The sequence below is a fragment of the Megascapheus bottae genome, chromosome 1, assembly GCF_031878675.1.
Source record: "Megascapheus bottae isolate mThoBot1 chromosome 1, mThoBot2.hap1, whole genome shotgun sequence".
Classification (NCBI taxonomy): Eukaryota; Metazoa; Chordata; class Mammalia; order Rodentia; family Geomyidae; genus Megascapheus; species Megascapheus bottae.
Window position 1 is genome coordinate 90,659,964 of NC_143509.1, and position 15,886 is coordinate 90,675,849.

At 36.4% G+C, this 15,886-nt stretch overlaps 1 pseudogene; it reads right to left on the reverse strand.

Annotated features, from left to right (window-relative positions):
- Positions 1-563: 563 nt before the first annotated feature.
- LOC150069581 (succinate dehydrogenase assembly factor 4, mitochondrial pseudogene) lies at positions 564-889 on the reverse strand (annotated as a pseudogene).
- Positions 890-15,886: the final 14,997 nt, after the last annotated feature.

Consider the following 15,886-nt stretch of genomic DNA (forward strand, 5'->3'; position numbering starts at 1 on the left):
ACCACTAGGCCAAACTCCCGACCCCTGTATGAAGAACTTTCAATGCAAGTATTTCAATTGTATTTATTCATTCTCTTTTTTCCTTTCTTTTTTTTTGACAGACCTGGGTCTTGAACTCAGGGCCTGGGCACTCTCCTTGAGCTTTCTTAAGGCTAGAGCTCTACCACTTGAGCCACAGTGCCACTTCTAGCTTTTTCTGTGTATGCGATACTGAGCCATCGAACCTAGGGCTTCATGCATACTAGGCAAGCACTCTACCGCTAGGCCACACTCCCAGCACTAAATTATTTTCTTTACATGTGCATTTTATAAGCAACTGATCAAACTGAAAAATGATGAAGTAAAGCTTTATAGCTCTAATGATATTTTATAAACCCAAGGACATTTGTTATTAGTTAACTTGCTAACATAAGAGTATTTCCCATTCTTAGTTATAGCAGCATATTTTCTTCCACATCCATTATATATACATTTAAACACATGACAAAAATTAGATGACTTATACACAGAAAAAGAAAATAACTATAAATAACAATTTAAATAGTCAATAAATGAAAGTGCAGTTAAAAATCAGTACAGTGTCCTTTTTGTTCCCAATCTCCATTTCAGGTAGAATCTGTGCCTCTGGGTCCACCTTTTTCTTTGGTAACTGGATTAATTACCTGGAAATTTTTCAGTGGTTCTTTCTCTCTAAGATGGACTCTTCTGGTGCATCAAAACGGCCAACTGGTAACTTTGGTTTCTTCATGGATTGTTTGACAGATTTAGGCTTTTCTCCTTGTGAAGAACTTGTTTTTCTTGAAGAATGATACAGAAGGGGTGACTCTGTCGCGCTCCATGCCGAGGCTGAGAGGCACAAGAGAGACGGTGCGAGCTGAGAAGAGTTCATGTCGCCGACTCCCCAGTTTGATCATTTTTATAACATAATAAGTAGAAACCATCTCACGAAAAATTTTAGTGTGATTTTCTGACATCATTAATTTTAATTCATTAATTTGTCTAGATTTCATGGCATATGGTATGCTAACTAAACTTTTTAATTCCAGATAGTTATAAAATTCTAGAATTTCCACAAATTTGTATGATATGTAAATAACTTACTTTTCCTTCTAATTAGTTGCTTTTTATTTATTTCCAAGTTTCTAGTGTGAAAAAAATCAGTAAAATTTCGAATAATGTTAACAAGATTTTTTAAATTTCAAACCTAATTTTCACAGACTACTTATGCAACTTTTCTCATTAATTATGCATTTTCTTCTCCAATTTTGTGAACTGTATGACTATGAAAACTTTTTTCTGAAAGTTTTCTGAATATTTTCCTGAAAGTTTAAATAATGAGCAAATGTTGAATTTATTGTAGATTTTTCTGTACATTTTACTATATACTGTATGCTTCATACAACCAGATAGCTTTTATTTTCTCTATATTTTAATAGGGGAATTGTATTTAAATAATAAAAAATCACAGTAGCAGTAAATCACATTTAATTTTGTTTGATTCCATAAAGGTAAAACATTTTTAAATCTAGAATTCAGCATCTTTGTCACTTACAGTTGTATCTTTTTGTACTATATATTTCATATCTATTTACTGGTCATTGCTGGCTGTATTTATAATCCTAGCTACTCAGGACATGGAGAATCGTTGGTCCAGCCTAGGAAGTAAAGTCTTTGCGATTTTTATGACTACTAACCACCCAATGTTCCAAGGTATTGGGTGCTAACCTTGAGTGAAAAAAAATCAGGAACAGTGTCTAGGTGATGAGTTCAAAACCTAGTTTCTGGCAGATCAAATACAAACAATCTAGCAATATATTTTCTTCATTCTTAACAAAGGCTGATCATTTAGGACAATTAGTCTGACTGTTTAGCTCCTTTATACAGGAACACTAAAAACGTAATATCTGGTGTTTATATAAATATTATTTCTTTCATAATTACTTGCCTCTTTTAATCCTTTTGCTGCTCATTATTTTGCACTATGCAGGAATTTATAATTTATAAAAACAAACCAGGTAGTTATAGAGACACTTAAAAATTTAATATTTAAGCTAAAGAGTGAACCTAATATCCTTGGTTTAGTGTAGTTTTTTTTGATGCTTTCCCTCTGAAAATTAAGCACACCTTCATTATGCTAATTTTAATTATTTGCTCTTAATACAATTTTGTCTCTAGAACATTTCTCACTTCACAATTACTGCACTTTAAGATTTAATTATCGTTGTTCAAAATCAATGATCACAAAGGACCAGAGGTCAAACTCCCCTCTGAGCTTTCTTTCAGAAGCATGGGAGGGAAATAATTGTTGTGCTGAGAAATGATCCTCTGACTAACAGCAGTGAATGTGGAGCTTAGTGTAACAAAGACCAAGGGCAAAGAAAATTATTTAGTTTGAAATACAGGAACAGTTAATATACAATTAGCTTCAGGAAAGTTACAGTCAGCTTAAGCAAAGAAATATTTAAATAATTTACCTGCTTTTAGTCTCTGCAGTCCAAAAACAATATTTTGCTGTTTGTTATTCAAACAGTTCTTCCTGGTACTTGCTATAAATTGAACATTGTGTTTTCAATGAAGACTTCCCATTTCTTCAGCAAGAGAAAATACATTCTCAAAGATACTTTTATCCAAAATAGCATACCCTACACAATATTTACTTCAAACACACAATGTAAATTTGTATATGCATGTGTCTTATCACCCAGCCTACTTGGTCAGCTATATTTACATTATTTGACTGTCATCCTAATTCATCTAAAATGGAAATTCCAATTTTTTGCAACTCAGAATGGTGCCAAGGTGAACAATCTCCTAGTAGTTGTGATGGTAAGAAAAGAAGAAGACATATTCTATCCTCCAGAATTGAAAATGTGTTATTTAGAGGGAATGGAAGATGGCGCCAAGACAATAGGGATGCTGCCTAGCTCTCTCTCCCAAAAAGAGAGAACCAGGGAGTCCCAAGAGCCAACTACCTTAAGAAATCCACAACAACAAACTCAAAAAGCAACGGAGAAGGACACAAACTGGAAAAGAAATCCAGATAAAGCTCACATCCAACTTTCTCAAAGAGTTCAGAACGCCAAGACCCCTCCCCCACCCCTTGCCACGGGCTCCATGGCGGAGGGGGCCAGGCCAGGCAGCCCCGACCCACTGAAACCAGCATAGGACCGGGCCAGCGAGCTGCAGAAACAACGGAACCCAGGCACAGAACCAGAACAGCAAGCAGTGGAACCCAGACGCAGAACACAGGCAGCGGTGGAGACCCAAGCGGAGTGAAAGACTCCTCACCACCGTAGATCGCCCACAGACGGACCGCAGAGGTGTGAGTAATAGAGGGGGTCCCCAAATCCACCGGGAAAACAGAGCTGGTGCCAAGAAATAGAACTTAACTCAGACCCCTCCACCACACCAGAGAAAGACTGGCAGGAGCAGGGGGGGCAAGGAATTTAGAATCCTGTCCCTTCCCTCATCAGTTCCCTCCCTCAGGCCATTGAGTGGAGACTGACAGGCAGGCGGCGCTAAGACCCAGCACCCCACCAAGGGAGTCAGAGCTGTCCCAACTCCCACTCGCCCCACAGGTTCAATTCCCAGCCCTCTGATTGGAGACTGACAGGCGGGCTACACTAAGACTCAGCACCCCACCAGGGGAGGCAGAGCTGTCCCAGCTCCCACCCACCCAACAGGTTCCTTTCCCAGGCCACTGGATCTGGAGAGTGGATGGCACTGAGTCCCTGCCTTACAACAGCGGGTGAGGTGTGTGGGAAAATAGGAGCCAGCATCTGTCCCCCTCAAATCTTGAGCAGGGCATCCTCCAACTGGGAATCTTGAGCAAGACAGCACTGAGGGGCCCCCCACAGTCAAAGACTCTCTGACAAAGCAGTGGAAACACAGCAAGGATCTGAAGGGCCAACCAGCAGCCAAGCTTGCCTTCTGGGAATCAGAAAGGCACGGCTCCGCCCTTGGAACCCACGTCCTCAGGTGGGCCCCACCCCTGGGAACAGAGCCTTCTCCTGCTGGTCCTGCTGAGAGCCCCTGGAAACTCTCAAACCCCAGACCCTTGGCCGGGGCTCCTCTGGAAGCAGCACAGGAAAACGTCTGCCCACCGTGCTCAGACTGAAGCTCGCAGATCCATCCCACGGCCCACTGTGAGGCCACTGTTTGGGCTGAGAGCTAGTCATGTAGCAACACATAAGTTTTATCTAATACTTTCCAAACTATGTACTCAAATACACTACCTACTTACCAACTTAGGTCAGTTATCCTTATGCTATACCTTTTCTTCATTACTATAATAATCTTACACTCCTACGTTAATCCTCTTGTACCTCCCCTGATCTCTCTCATTCTATTTTTCTATCCCTGGTCCTCTGTTCGTCCTTCAACCCTTATAATGCATGGATCTACACTTGATGGCTGTTGAATGACATTGTATATCTAGGTGTTCAATTCTACTCTAGGTTCAGAGGGACTTAAATACAATAGAGATTGGATTGAGAGGCTTATTGTTTTGGTCATAAATCGCTTATTAGTGGTTGTATTAGACTGGTCTGTAAGTGCACAAAAAGAAAGAGTGATAACACCAATCAAAAATTGTGAACATCTAGTGTATGCCAGCTAAAGAGGTCTAGGTTGATTAAGTCTCAAAAATTATGATTTATTTAGTATTAATCTTGCTCCCATTTTCAAATGGGTAGAACAAGAAACTCAAGAAAAATGTCAAATCAATGAATACCATCCCCCATCCAATATAAACAGACAATGGAACAGTCACTGCCAAACCTAGAGGAAAGTCTTCCAAGTGCTATACAAATGCAATTAATAAACATCATTAATGAAAAATGTGAAAATATAAAGAAAGAGATAAGGGAGGAAGCAATAACTAAACAAGAGAAAACCATAAACAAGGTGATAAGTGAAAAAGAAGAAGCCATAAAGGAGGCCATTATGAAGGTTTTTCAAGGAAAAATGGATGAATTCATAGAATCCACAAATAAAAAGGTGACCGAACTCCAGCAAATGTCCAAAGAAAATAAAGCTACTGAGCTAATCACTCAAATGGAAATCAAGGAGCTAAAGAAATCCATACATGATCTAAAAGAAGAGATGCAATGCATCAAAAATGAGCAATTAGAAGCAAGGGAGATGAAAAATAAAGTAGATAGCTTTGATAGTAGGCTAGACAATGCAGAAGAGAGAATTTCCGGGGCTGAAGATAATTTAGTTGTTATAGAGAAAGAACAGAAAATGAGTCAATCCAAATCTAGGAAATATGAGAGAGCGCTTCAGGAGGTCCAAGGTACAATTAGGACGCCTACTTTAAGGCTAATTGGTATTGAGGAGGGTCTGGAGAAAGAGGTCAATGGTATTGGAAATATACTTCAGGGAATCATCTCAGAGAACTTTCCAAGTATTCAGAAGGGCAGGCCCATCCAGATACAAGAAGCTTTTAGAACCCTAAACATACCTAACCAGAAAAGAACATCCCTCCGCCACATTGTAAGCCGAACTGGATCAATAGAGACTAAAGAAAGGATCCTAAAGACAGCCAGAGAAAAGGGATCAGTAACCTATAAAGACAAACAAATAAGAATAACCCCAGATTTCTCAGCAGAGACCATGCAAGCAAGAAGTGACTGGAAGCATATACGTCATGCCCTGAAGTCAAATAACTACCAACCAAGAATACTGTACCCAGCTAAGCTCTCATTCATGACTGAGGTAACAATAAAAACATTCCATTCTAGAGAAAAGCTGCAACATTATGTAGCAAACAAACCAACATTACAAAAAATTCTCAGAGATGTTCTACACATAGAAAACCAAAATAAATGCAATATAGGGAAAGAAATGGCACCTAAACAGTATACCATCTAAGGACCACAAGAACTGTCAAGACACAGGCCCTAATAAAAGCTTTTAAAAATGGTAGGAACTAATAAATGTCTCTCAATCCTAACTCTCAATATCGATGGACTTAACTCTCCAATTAAATGCATAGACTGTCTAGTTGGATCAAAAAGCAAGATCCATCGTTCTGCTGTCTTCAAGAGACACATCTTATCCAAAAAAACTAACATCTTTTGAAAGTGAGAGGCTGGAATAAACTCTAACAAGCTATCGGCCCCCATAAACAGGCTGGAGTTGCCATCCTCATATCAGATAAAATAGACTTCAAACTAAAATTAGTAAGAAAAGACAAGGAAGGTTACTACATACTACTAAAGGGATCTTTCCTCCAGGAAGACATAATGATCCTAAAAATCTATACACCCAATCCTGGAGCTCCGAACTTCATCAAGCAAACTTTACTTTCACTGAAACCATACATAGATCGAAACACAGTGATTGTTGGTGACTTTAACAAACCACTCTCACCTATGGACAGATCAACAAGGCAAAAACTCAACAAAGAAACCTTAGAACTGCACAATTATATAGACAAACAAGATCTAACAGACATCTGCAGAATATTCCACCCAGCAACAACACAATATATGTTTTTCTCAGCAGCACATGGAGCATTTTCCAAAATAGACCACAGCTTAGGCCATAAAACAAACCTGGACAGATTCAAAAACACTGAAATTATTCCCTGCACGCTCTCAGACCACAAAGGCATCAAATTGGAACTGAACACACATCTCCACCAATGAAAACCCTGTAACTCATGGAGACTGAACAACACATTGTTGAATCACCAATGGGTCATCGGAGAGATCAGAACAGAAATCCAACACTTTATGAAATTTAACAGTAAGGAGCACACAAATACCAACTCCTTTGGGACACGGCAAAGGCTGTACTCAAAGGAAAATTTATAGCACTGAGTGCCTACAACAGCAAGTTGGAAAAATCACAAACCAACAAGTTAATGTCTCACCTTAAGCTCCTGGAAAAAGAGCAACAAACCAACCCTAACCCCAGTAGAAGGAAGCAAATTATTAAAATCAAAGCAGAATGAAATGATTTGGAATCCAAAAAAATTATAGAAAGAATGAACAAAACAAGGAGTTGGTTCTTTGAAAGAATTAACAAAATTGACAAACCCTTAGCAAATCTTACCAAAAAAAGAAGAGAGAATACCGAATAAACAAAATCGCAGACGAAAATGGTAAAATCACGACGGAAATGACCAAGATCCAGAATATCATGAGGGAATACTTCTCAAATCTTTACACCAACAAATTTGAGAATCTAGAACAAATGGATGAATTCCTAGCCAATGTTAACATAACCACACTGAACCAAGAAGAACTAACCCAACTAAACATGCCTATTTCAAGCTCTGAAATAGAAATGGCAATAAGTGAACTTCCACCTAAGAAAAACCCAGGGCCAGATGGATTCACAGCTGAATTCTATAAGGTCTTCAAAGCAGAGCTCACACCAATACTCCTTAAGCTCTTCCATGAAATTGAAAATGAAGGCTCTTTACCAAACTCATTCTATGAAGCCAGTATAACCATCATCCCCAAACCAGACAGAGATTCATCAAAGAAAGAGAACTATAGACCTATTTCTTTGATGAACATCGATGCAAAACTTCTCAACAAAATACTGGCCAACCATCTATAACAACTTATCAAAAAAATTATACACTATGATCAAACAGGATTCATCACAGGGAGGAAAAGCTGGTTAAACATACACAAATCAATTAATATAATTCAACACATCAACAGGAGCAAGGACAAAAATCACATGATTGTCTCAATAGATGCAGAAAAGGCATTTGACAAGATCCAACACCCCTTTATGTTAAAAACTCTGGAGAAACTAGGAATCCATGGAACATTCCTCAATATAATAAAGGCTGTGTATGCCAAACCGACAGCTAGTATTATACTTAATAGCGAAAAGATAAAGCTATTCCCTCTAAAATCAGGAATGAGACAAGGATGCCCAGTCTCTCCACTCCTCTTTAACATAATATTAGAATTCCTAGCCAGTGCAATAAGGCAAGAAGCAAGCATAAAGGGGATCCAAATAGGGAAAGAGGAAGTAAAACTATCCCTCTTTGCAGATGACATGATTCTGTATTTAAAGAATCCTATAGACTCTACTCCCAAGCTCCTTGAGCTGATTCAAAACTTTGGAAGGGTACCAGGCTATAAAATTAACCCTCAAAAATCAACTGCCTTCCTCTACGCCATCAGTGAGAGGAATGAGGCAACAATCAGGAAAGCAACTCCCTTCCCAATAGCCTCAAAGAAAATAAAGTACCTAGGAATTAGCTTAACTAAGAATGTAAAGGATCTTTTTGATGAAAACTTTAAAACCCTAAAAAAAGAAATTAAAGCAGAACTAAGGAAAAGGAAAAAACCCCATGCTCCTGGATTGGAAGAATCAACATCGTGAAAATGACAATCTTGCCAAGGGCTATCTACAGATTGAACACAATACCTGTCAACATCCCAATGTCATTCTTTAAAGAAATAGAAGAGGCAATCCAAAATTTCATACAGAATAATAAAAGACCCTGTATAGCAAAAACACTTCTTAGCAGAAAGAATAGCACCGGAGGAATTTCAGTTCCAAACTTTAGACCCTATTACCCAGGTAGAATTATCAAAACAGCTTGGTACTGGCACAAGAACAGGCCTGAAGACCAATGGAATAGAACTGAGGATCCAGATATTAAACCACAGACCTATAGTCACCTAACCTTTGACAAAGGAGCCAAAAAAATAGACTGGAAGAAAGACAGCCTCTTCAACAAGTTGTGCTGGCAGAACTGGTTAAGCACCTGCAGAAAACTGAAGTTGGATCCTTATATGTCACCCTGCACTAGAATTAACTCCAAATGGATCAAAAGCCTGGAGGTAAAAGCTGACACACTGAAAACTTTACAAGAAGGAATAGGAGATACACTAGGCCTCCTTGGCACAGGTCGAAACTTTCTTAACAAGGACCAAGAATCACAGCAAATAAGAGAAAGGCTGGATAAGTAGGACTGCATTAAACTGCAGAGCTTTTGTATGGCAAAGGACATAGCTAGTAAATTAATTAGGAAGCCTACAGAGTGGGAGAATATCTTCACCAACCAAACAACAGACAAAGGCCTCATATCTAAAATATATCAACAGCTCAAAAAATTGAATCAAACCAAAACTAATCCCCAAAGTAACAACCATCCCATTAAAAAATGGGCCAAAGACTTAAAGAGAGTGTGTTCTCTGAAGAAGAAACAAAAATGACCTATAGACACATGAAGAAATGTTCAACATCTTTGGTCATAAAAGAAATGCAAATCAAAACAACTCTAAGATTCCACCTCACTCCAGTTAGAATGGCCAGGATCAGGAAAACTAATAACAACAGATGCTGGAGGGGATGTGGCCAGGAGGGATCCCTACTACACTGTTGGTGGGAGTGCAAACTCATTCAACCACTATGGAAAGCAATATGGCAGTGCCTCAAAAGGCTAAACATAGAGCTCCCCTATGACCCAGCAATTCCACTACTTGGCATTTACCCAACCATCCAGAAACTAGGGCATACTAAATCCACTAGCACAACAATGTTCATTGCAACATTATTCACCATAGCAAAAATATGGATCCAACCTAGATATCCCTCAGTTGATGAGTGGATCAACAAGATGTGGTATTTGTACACAATGGAATTCTATGCTGCTGTCAGAAAAAACGACATCGACCCATTTGTTAGGAAATGGAAAGTCTTAGAAAAAATCATATTAAGTGAAGTAAGCCAGACTCAAAGGAACTTAGGCTCAATGGTTTCCCTCATTTGTCATAATCAGTAGAAACCTTGGGCTCTACTAGCCGAGATCTGCAATAGAGCAAAACCTTGATACATAAGGCCATATAGTATGAAAGTAATTGAAAAGACCTCCAGGATATTGAAACAAAAGCCATGCAATGAATGATTGTTGTCCTTCATGTACTATGTTATCTCTCATCTCTTTTGCTGTCCTTGGTTATTTCATATTGTTACAGTATTTCACTTTGTTATCTGATATATTGGATTTATTTGTATTTGGTTATTTGAAATTGGATAGGGAAGGGGGGAAAACCAAGACAGGGGGGATGGAGGGGGGTGATGAGGACCAAGACATGTGAAAGGGTATCAATATTTGTGAATTGATGCATCTTCTATCTGGCAAATATCATGTAACCTTTTTATTAATTACAGTAAAAAAATTCTCAATTTAAAAAAAAAGAAAATAAAAAATAAAAACAATAAAAAAAATCAACTGTGTTATTTATATTTAAATTTTATACTCACTGTATATTTAATAAAATGTAAAAGATCTCCTTAAAAATACAAATGGAGTTGAAGACCAAAATCTCATTATTAACAGTTTCAGAATCTTACAAAATCACACACACTAATGTTATGAGTTGACTTTTCCAAGTTGACCAGAAAAAAAAAAATGGCTTAGTATTCTAAAGAATGGCAGAGATTGAAGTCAAGTGGAGAGGGAAAATGTCTGGAAAGAATGTTAGAATAACTGGGCATCTGTCAAGGAAGGATATACTGTTTAAATTCCCTAAATGATAACATATTTAAAATATAAATGAAATGTGTTTGCATATTTAATGTGTGCCTGCACACTAATTCACAACAGAATAATATCTCTAGCTTTACTAGAATCATTGATATTTTTATCTAAAGCAGAGAGTTTAATATCATTTCAAGTCTCAATGAAAACTTTCCTATTCATTTTAATGGACTTGAATATATTCTAAAATTATTACAATGAATATACTTCAAGGCAATGGCTTAATGAAATTATTGCCCGATACAATTTTGCTTAATCTTCTTTTACAAAGTAGTGACTTTACTCCTTGAGTGAATTTTTGGCTTTTATGTGAAGACTTTCACATTCCTGCTATTCAGCTTACTACAATAAAAAAACTAATAGGGGTCATTGCTATAGTCAGTTTCTTACCTCTGTACACACTGAAGAATTTCTTCCCTTGTTATCATTTTTCTTCATTCTTCAAGGCAGCTCTTTACTTGAGTACCTGTCTTGCACAATCCTTAAAATGGTTGACCTTGTAGATTTAATGTTTTATCTGGTCATTTAAGGAACAAGTTGTAATTTAGAAAAATCATGTCTCCTAATATCTCTGACAACTGTACTATTCTATCAACCAATACACAATCCAATTTGTCAACTCTTCATGCCTTCTTGTAATCCACTTTGCTGATCTTGTTTTAAAGAAACCACTCATCATTCTTGGAATCATATCTTCCTTCGATACTTATCTGCACTTCTTTCTTTCCCCTCTCTAATGAATTCAGTGATGGAAAAATAAGCCCTTTAATTTCCATCTTCAGAAAAGTGCTAGATTTTTCTCCAAAGATGTGTCTTATTCCTCTTTCCTCTTTAATTCGTTATTGTCACACTTTAGCTACATAGTAAAAGAGAGGCCTTCAATTTTACTATATTTATTTATAATTGTTTACCTTCATGGGGCTTGAACTCTGGGCCTAGGCATTGTCCCTGAGCTACTTAGCTCAAGGCTACCACTCTATCCTTGAGCCACAATGCCACTTCCAGTTTTCTAGTGGTTAATTGAAGATAAGAGTCTCACAGACTTAAGTGCTGGCTAGTTTTGAACCGAGATCCTTAGATCTCAGCCGCCTGAGTAGCTAGGATTACAGGCATGAGCCACCGTGCCCATCTGAAATATATTCTTGCTTTAAAAAAAAGCTGAGTAAATTTAGGAAAAGTACATAAGTAGAAACATCATCAAATTTATTCAAGTAGCATAATGAAGCTTCCAGGTAGAAACTTTATTAAATGCAAATGAAATAATAATAATAGACACATCTACAAATCAGGTCAACTGAAATGAATACCTATACAAAAGGAAAGTTAAGATTACATGAGAAATAAGAGAAATTTTTGATAAGTGCATTTAGATGCTAATAAAAACAGCTGATGATATGTAATAAATTAAATGTTGCCAAGTTTTTACTTTCATTTAAAACATTTAACTAGCATATATTAATTTGTCATGCTCTGTATTTTATGCCATAACTGGTGGTTGAATGGAGGATCTCTCTTTCTCCCTCTCTCTCTTTCTCTCACTGGCGTCTTTTATTCATAGTTGACACTATCATTTGCATCACACATTCAGTTCCAATATTTTACTGGTTAATTGGACATAAGAGTCAAAATGACTCTGCTCAGGCAGGTTGGCTTGAAACTATGATACTCAAATTTTACCTTCCTGAATACCTATTGATACAGGCATGAATGTAGCCAAAAGCTAATATTTTATATTTTAAATCGAATAAAACATTCAGCAGCCTGTCTTTCCATTTCTTTTTAATAATTCAGATTTGATATCCACATGCAAAAGACAGAAACAGGTCCCTATTTTACTCCCTGTACTAATGTCAATTTAAAGTAGATGAAAGAGCTTAATAAAAGACCTGAAACTAAAAATACTTCAGGAAAAAAAAAACAGGAAAACAACAGAATATATTGGCAGAGACAGTAACATTTTTTATTAGAACTCCAATAAAAAACCGCAATCATATTAAAGGACAAAGATTATGCTTAGCAAGAAATAGTAACTAAGCTGGAGAGTCAGTCTACAGGATGACAGAAAACTTCTATCAGCATGTATATAACAGAAGATTAGTAGCTAGAATACATAGAAAGCTCCACAAAACCAACCTCCCAAAGAATCAAAACCACAAGGAACAAATGGGCTAATGTATTGAGCACACACTTCATGAAAGGGAAGTGAGAATGTTTGATAAATATATGAAGAAACACCGGATATCCTTAGCCATAAAATACAAGTCAAAATATATCAAGATTTCATCTCACTTCAATCTGAATGGCTGTCATCAAGAAATCACACAGCAACATGTACTAGAAAGGATGAGTGGAAAAGAAATGCTAATGCTTCATTGGTGAGAATGTAAATGACTGCAAACACTGTGAGAAACAATACAATAGCCCCTTGGGAAATTAAAATTAGAATGTTTATGAGTCAGCAGCACGCTATTGACTAATTATAGGAAGGAATGGAAGACAGGATATGACAGAGGCACTTGCACACCACGTGTTTTGCTAAAATATTCATAATCTCCAAGCCTATAGAGGAATGAATGGATCTAGAAAAATATGAGAAAATCACACCTACACGTACAAAAACCCATATGCAAGCACACATATACACCCATTTTAAAATCTTACTATGTTACTCTTTGTTCTTAGGTGTAAAGGATAATTTTAATTTTTCTATTTTCTTAGTTTTAAAGTGAATTTCTCCACATTAATTCAAACATATAAGAAGATGTTGTGATGTTATGTACCGCTTTCCCTTGCTTTCTTCTGTTTTCAGTGCACTTATAAAACAAACCCATGATTTCTCTTGGTTCAACAAGAAACAAACATTTCAAAATTAGTGAAAATGATCTCCATATCTATTTGTATACTAATGAAGATAAAGCTCTAGAAATGAGAACTATGATCATGGAGAGACATACAATTTTATACTTATGTAACAACTCAATTTTTTTCAGCTTTTATATTAGCATGCAACCTTTGGATAAAACTCAAATTATAAAAGGCAGTAAACTTAATTTTTATTATATAAATTCTTATTCTTTACATATTCTCACACAGTTTTTAAGACACTTTTAATGCCCTGGTTATAAATATCCATATCTACTACCTATATATATATACAAATAAAATGATAACTATCTTACTCTTAGGTTAATAAAACAATCAGTTTTCTCTACAATTTTTCTATATTTTGTATCTAAACCTGTGCTTTGTCTATAATAGTGCATTTTTCAAATATGTAAGGTTCTCAGATTCAAGGCTACTGAATAACTGATTAAATTTCTTACCTTTTCTAATGACACTCCAGATTTCATGATGTCTATATATAATATAGGTGTTATATATTATAATAGTAAATTGCATAATTTTAAAATAATATAGTATATCATATATAATATATTCTTATTTTTCTCATTTTCTTTTTTATTTCTTATTGTCAGCATAACATATAGAGGCATTATAGTTACATTCATCAGGTAGTGCATTACTTCTCACACATTGATACCCCTTCTCATGTTTTGTTCCCCATTTCCCTCCCTGGCCTGTTAATCATCTTGTTTTCTCTCTTCCCTTTCCTATTTCAAATACACATGTACACATATATACAATATACCAGATAACAAACTCAGATACAGTAACAATATGAGATTAACCAAAGGGCAAAATTAGAGAAGAGAAATAACATAATACTTACCCAACCATCCAGAAACAAGGACATACTAAACCCACTAGCACAACAATGTTCATTGCAGCACTATTCACCATAGCAAAGATATGGAACCAACCTAGATGTCCCCCAGTTGATGAGTGGATCAACAAGTTGTGGTATTTGTACACAATGGAATTCTATGCTGCTGTCAGAAAGAATGACATCGCCCCATTTGTTAGGAAATGGAAAGACTTAGAAAAAATCATATTAAGTGAAGTAAGCCAGACTCAAAGGAACTTAGGCTCAATGGTTTCCCTCATTTGTCATAATCAGTACAAACCTTGGGCTCTCCTAGCAGATATTTACAATAGAACAAAACTTAGATACATAAGGCCATATAGTATGACGCTAAATGAAAGGACCTCCAGGATATGGAAACCAAAGTCATATAATGAGTGATTGTTGTCCTTAATGTACTATGTTATCTCTCATCTCTTTTGCTGTTCCTTGGTTATCTCATATTGTTACAGTACTTCATCTTGTTATCTGATATACTGTATGTATGTTTGATTGGTTATTTGAAATTGGATAGGGAAGGGGGGAAAACCAAGGCGGGTGGGGGTGTGGGGGGGGTGGGAAATGGGTACCAAGACATGTGAAAGGGTATCAATGTATGTGAATTAATGCACCTTCTATCTGGCAAATATCATGTAACCCTTTTACTAATTACAATAAAAAAAAAAGAACAACAATCACACAAGATAAAACTCTTGTTTCCATATCCTTGAGTTCTTTTCATTTAGGCTCGTCGTATATGACCTTATGTACCTAGGTTTTGAGCTATTGTGCAGATATATACACTATTTCCTTTGAATTAGAGAATAGAAAGTTTTATTTTGTATTTTTAATGATTAAGGGGAGAATTGCTAATTAATTTATATACATTGCAAAAGTGGGGGTGTTTTACAAGCAAAACATTTCTATACAATTCATACCTTGGATTTTTTTATTTCCACATTCAATTTCTATGCTAAACAAAGTTTTTCTTAGCAATGAATTTTGTAATAATTGCTTATTGTGCAAACAATTGAAAGATGATATAATTAATAACATGAAAAGATCCATTTGATTTTGAAAATCTTTCACATGTAGATATTTTTTATATTTTCTCTCATCTCTTTTGCTATCTATTGGTTATCTCATATTGTTACAGTATTTTACCTGGTTATCTGATGTATTGTATATATGTGAATTTGGTTATTTGAAGTCAGGTAGGAAAGGGAGGAAAACAAGATGAGGGTGGGGGATGGGAGAAGGGAAATGGAGACCAAGACATGAGAAAGTGTATCAATGTATGTGAAGTAATGCACCTTCTATCTGGCGAATATAATGTAACCCTTCTATTAATTACAATAAAAATATATGAAAAAAAACATGCAAGAAGGTTGGAAATGTGACCCAGTGGCAGAGTGATTGCTTAGCATGAATGAAGCCCTGGGTTAGATTCCTTGGTATCACATACACAGAAAAAGTCAGAAGTGTTGTGTGGCTCAAGCGGTAGAGTACAAGCCTTGAGAAAGCTCAAGGAGAGCTCAAGAGCTCAGGCCTTGAGTTCAAGCCAAAAATAAATGAATAAATAAAAATAAAAACCCACAAAAAGAATGCATGGAAACTCG